This window comes from Pristis pectinata, chromosome 7 (assembly GCF_009764475.1).
Source record: "Pristis pectinata isolate sPriPec2 chromosome 7, sPriPec2.1.pri, whole genome shotgun sequence".
Classification (NCBI taxonomy): domain Eukaryota; kingdom Metazoa; phylum Chordata; class Chondrichthyes; order Rhinopristiformes; family Pristidae; genus Pristis; species Pristis pectinata.
The window spans coordinates 4725120-4730718 of record NC_067411.1 but is presented as its reverse complement, the minus strand read 5'-3'; positions in this window follow the sequence as shown (position 1 = coordinate 4730718).

Genomic DNA, 5599 nt, shown 5'->3' with positions numbered 1-5599 from the left:
TAAAATGCAGAAGTTTCGCTAAAGATTGCTTCATTTCCTTACATATTTCCAACTCACCCTGAGTTCGACAACAGGCAGGAGAAGGATCACAAGACAAAGGAGCGAAAGTAGGCCATTCAGCCCATTGAAGCATCTTTATGTTAGCAGAAATGGATCCTACATTCACTTCATGCCCACTTTCATATTGGTATTGGTTTATTATTGTCACTTGTACTGAGGTACAGTGAAAAACTTGTCTTGCATACCAGTCGTATAGGTCAATTCATTACACAGTGCAGTCACATTGGGTTAGTACAGAGTTCATTGATGTACAGGTAAAAACAATAGCAGTACAGAGTAAAGTGTCACAGCTACAGAGAAAGTGCAGTGCAATAAGGTGCAAGGTCACAACAAGGTAGATTGCAAGGTCAGAGTCCATCTCATCGTATAAGGCAACTGTCCCATAGTCTTATCACAGTGGGGTAGAAGCTGTCCTTGTCTGGTGGTACGTGCCCTCAGGCTCCTGTATCTTCTACCTGATGGAAGAGGAGAGAAGAGAGAATGACCCGGGTGGGTGGGGTCTTTGATTATGCTGGCTGCTTCACCAAGACAGCAAGAGGTAAAGACAGAGTCCAAGGAGGGGAGGCTGGTGTCCATGATGTGTCGGGCTGTGTCCACAACTCTGCAGTTTCTTGCGGTCCTGGGCAGAGCAGTTGCTGTACCAAGCCATGATGCAGTTAACATAGAACAGTGCAGCACAGGGCAGGCCCTTTGACCCACAATGTTTGCTGATCTAATTAAACCAATGACTCCTAACTAATCTCAGCCCTCTTCCCTCCACATTGACCATATCCCTCCCATCTCTGCATATTCACGTGCCTATCTAAGAGTTTCTTAAACACTCCAATGCTATCTGCCTCCACCCCTACCCCTGGCAGCACATTCCAGGCACCCACCACTCTCTTGTGTAAAAAAAAACTTGCCCCACACATCTCTGTACTTCCCCCCTCTTACCTTAAACACATGCCCTCTGGTCCTAGACATTTCAATCCTGGGAAAAAGATACCAGCTGTCTAATCTATCTATGCCTTGCATAATTTTATAAGCTATCAAATCTTTCCTTATTCTCCTCTGCTCTCGAGAAACCAACCCCAGCTTGTCCAACATCTTGAGCCTGAGGTTGGTGTTAAGCTGGATGTAAGTAGTGTCTGATTTTGTCCCTGTGTCTGGCTAATTAGACAGGATTTACATGATATAAACAATGGGTGCTTTCACAGTCCAGGCACAGTAGTGTAGCAGTTAGCATAATGCTTTACAGCGCCAGTGACCTGGGTTCAATTCTGGCCACTGTCTGTAAGGAGTTTGTACGTTCTCCCTGTGACTGCGTGGGTTTCCTCCGGGTGCTCCGGTTTCCTCCCACATTCCAAAGACGTACGGGTTAGGAAGTCGTGGGCATGCTATGTTGGCGTCAGAAGCGTGGCGACACTTGCGGGCTGCCCCCGGAACACTCTACGCAAAGGATGCATTTCACTGTGTGTTTCGATGTACATGTGACTAATAAAGAAATCTTATCTTATAATTACCACACTCAAGGTTCTGAACACACTCAGAACTATACGTTGTCTTAAAAGAGTAAGACAAGAAGAGTTGTTAAAAGAGTTGCTAATGTAACAATAAGGTAACTTAAAAATATTACAAAAGCCTTCTTGAACTTGGCTTCTTTAATCACACATACCGCCTGATCTTATGAGAGTTTCCACAACTTCCTGTTACGTTAACCTCTGCAATTGTGAGATCTGTGTTCCTGTCCTAAGATCATTGGCAAAGTGGAGGCTAACCCTACTTCCCTTGAACTGAGTGGCTTCCTGGGGCACTTCAGATGGAAGTTAAGATGTTGATGTGTCAAAGTGAAGTTTATTGTCATATGAACAAGTCCATGTGTGCACAGGTGCAATGCAAAACAGCAGCATCACAGGCACATAGCACCAGATAAGCAGCATTCACAAGAAAAACATAAATTAAACATAAATTATACACAATTTTTACAGGAAAGAACATGATTAGAACAAAAATAAATCTATTTTAGTGCAAAGTGGTCATAGTGTTGCTAAACTGTAGTAATTGGGGTTGTGCCGGTTGGTTCAAGAACTGAATGGTTGAAGGGAAGTAGCTGTTCCTGAACCTGGTGGTGTGGGCCTTCAGGCTTCTGTACCTCTTGCCCTATGGGAGCTGCGAGAAGATGGCAGGGCCCGGATGGTGGGGATCTTTGATAATGGATGTTGCTTTCTTGAGGCAGAGCTTCCTGTAGATACTCCCGATGGTGGGGAGGGATGTGCCCGTGATGTATTGGGCAGAGTCCACTACTCTCTGCAGCTTCTTACATTCCTGTGCATTTGGATTGGCACACCAGGCATGATGCAACCAGTCAGGACATTTTCAACAGTATATCTGTTGAAGTTTGTTAGAGTGTTAGGTGAGAAGCTGAACCTTCTTAACTGTCTCAGAAAGTAAAGGCGCCAGCGCACTTTCCTTATGATTGAATCTATGTGCTGGGCCTAGGACAGGTCATCAGATATGTTAACGCCCAGGAATTTAAAGCTGCTGACTCTCTCCACCGCCAATCCCTCAATGTAGACTGGCGCATGTTTGCCCTCCTTCCCCTTCCTGAAGTCAACAATCAGCTCTTTAGTTTTGCTGATATTGAGCGAGAGGTTCTTGTTGCAGCACCACTCACCCAGGTGTCTTGTCTCGCTCCTGTAGAGCAACCTTGAGGTGCACCTGTGTTGATGATCAGTGAGGAGGAGATGTTGTTACCAATCCTCACTGATTGACATCTGCCAATGAGGATCCATTTGCAGAGGGAGGTACAGAGGCCCAGGTCTTGAAGCTTGATGATGAGCTTGGACGGGATGATTGTGTTAAACGCTGAGCTGTAGTTGAACAGCAGTATGGTCCAGAGCGGAGGGAAGAGCCAAAGAAATAGCATGGGTCTACAGTCACATGCTGGAACAGTAACAATTTCAGATTCCCTTCCCTAAAGTGCATTCATGAATTGGACAGGATTTCATGCAAGCTTCATGGTCACCAGCTTTTGATTCCAATGTTTTTTTTGGTTAGCTTTATTGGATTTGTGCATTGCTGACAATGCAAGCATTTATTGACCATCCCTAATTGCCCTTGAGGAGGTGGTGGTGAGCTGCCTTCTTGAACCACTGCAGTCCTTCCAGTATTGTTGGGGAAGGAGCTCCAGGACTTCGACCCAGCAACAGGTGAAACCCTAAACTGGGGTTAAGGCCAATTTTACCAGGCTGATTTATAAGTGACGTGGGACACTTTATACAGGGAAACCATTGGTACAATATATAAAGTTGCAGAGAGATATTTGGCTTTAAGTGTCTCAAGCCAGATTGTTGGGAAACCTTGGTTACTGTGCATTGGCAAGTGATTCAAGAACACAAGAAAATAGGAGCAGCAGTGGGCCACTCGGCCCCTCAATCCTGCCCCACCATTCAATATGATCATGGCTGACCTATGCTAACCTCAATTTCTCTTCTGTGCCATTTCTCCATTCCCCTCTATTCCTTGATCTATCAAATATTTATTTATCTCCACCTTAAATATATCTCATGATCCAGCCTCCACCATCCTATGGGCCAGAGAATTCCAGAGATTCCTGTGGAAAAATTCTACGTATCTCAATTTTAAATGACCGGTCCTTTATTTTGGACCTATGTCCCCTTGTTTCAGCCTCTCCCATTAGTGAAAACAGAATCAGAATCAGGTTTATTATCACAGATACATGTTGTGAAATGTGTTGTTCTGAGGCAGCAGTACAGTGCAGGACATAAAAAATCTATAAATTACAGAAATAAATAGTACAAAAAAGAACAAATAACGAGGTAATGTTCATCGGTTCATGGACCATTCAGAAATCTGATGACGGAGGGGAAGGAGTTGTTCCTGAATCGTTGAGTGTGGGTCTTCAGGCTCCTGTACCTACTCCCTGATGGTAGTAACGAGAAGAGGGCATGTCCCGGGTGCTGAGGGTCCTTAGTGATGCATGCCACCTTCTCGAGGCACCACCTTTTGAAGATGTCCTCAGTGGTGGAGAGGGTTGTGTCTGTGATGGAGCTGGCTGAGTCTACAATTCCTTGCAGCCTCTTGCGATCCTGTGCATTGGAGGCTCCATACCAGGCTGTGATCTAACCAGTCAGAATGCTCTCCACCGTACATCTATAGAAATTCTCAATATCTCAAGATCTACCCTGCCAAGCCCCTTATGTTTGAAAAAGGTCAGACCTCATTCTTCTAAACTCCAAACTATACAGACCCAAACTATCAAGCCTCCTTTGATTCAAGCCTTTGATCAATCGATCTCGAGCCACCATGCACACAGTATGTGTGCAGCAGAGATCACTGGGTCCCAACAGGAGTAGGAACCCTGTTGTCTCTCCCCATTCCACCAAAGCTGAGACCAGTTGAAGTGTCCTAACCACAGCCCCAGCTGGGCTCTGTCTTGCTGTCATAAGACTCTTGAACACACTTCCTGTCCGTTGGTGAACTTTTGACCTTATAATTTACCTCATCTTGGCCCTTGCATCTTATTGTCTGCCTGCACTCCACTTTCTCTGTGACTGTAACACTATGTTCTGCTTTCTGTTACTGGTAAATTGATAAATTGGTTTATTATTGTCACGTACCGAGGTACAGTGAAAAACTTTGTTTTGCATGCCATCCATACAGATCATTTCATTGAGAAAACAATAACAGAATGCAGAATAAAGTGTTACAGTTACAGAGAAAGTGCAGTGCAGGCAGACAGTAAGGTGCAAGGTCATAACGAGTTAGATTGTGAGGTCAAGAGTCCACCTTATTGTACTTGGGGACCGTTCAATAGTCTTATAACAGCGGGATAGAAGCTGTCCTTGAGCCTGGTGGTACGGGCTTTCATCCTTTTGTATCTTCTGCCCGATGGGTGGGGGGAGAAGAGGGAATGTCCGGGGTGGGTGGGGTCTTTGATTATGTTGGCTGCTTCACTGAGGCAGTGAGAAGTATAGACAGGGTCCATGGAGGGGAGGCTGGTTTCCATGATAGACTGGGATGTGTTCAGAACTCTCTACAGTTTCTGGTAGTCCCACAGAGCAGTTGCCATACCAAGCCGTGGTGCATCCGGATGGGATGCTTTCTATGCGACTTTATGATTCTGTGGCTACTGTACCCTGAATTCACCAACCTTCCTTAGTCTGACAGCTGCTGCAGCAGCCTTGAGGGTCAGGGTGTTGGTGTGTCTGAGTCAGAGGCTTGTGAGTTCAAACACCTTCTCCAGAGACCTGAGTCTGACTCCCCCGGTGCAGTACTGAGGGGATGTTGTAATGTGGGAGGGAGAGGGTAGGGAGTCTTGGCCTTGAGCCTGGTGGTACGCGCTTTCATCCTTTTTATCTTCTGCCTGATGGGAGGGGGGAGAAGAGAGAATGTCCGGGGTGGGTGGGGTTTTTGATTATGTTGGCTGCGAGGCAATGAGAAGTGTAGACAGAGTCCATGGCGGGGAGGCTGGTTTTGGTGATGTGCTGAGCTGTGTCCACAACCCTCTGCAGTTTCTTGCTGTCCTGGGCAGATCATC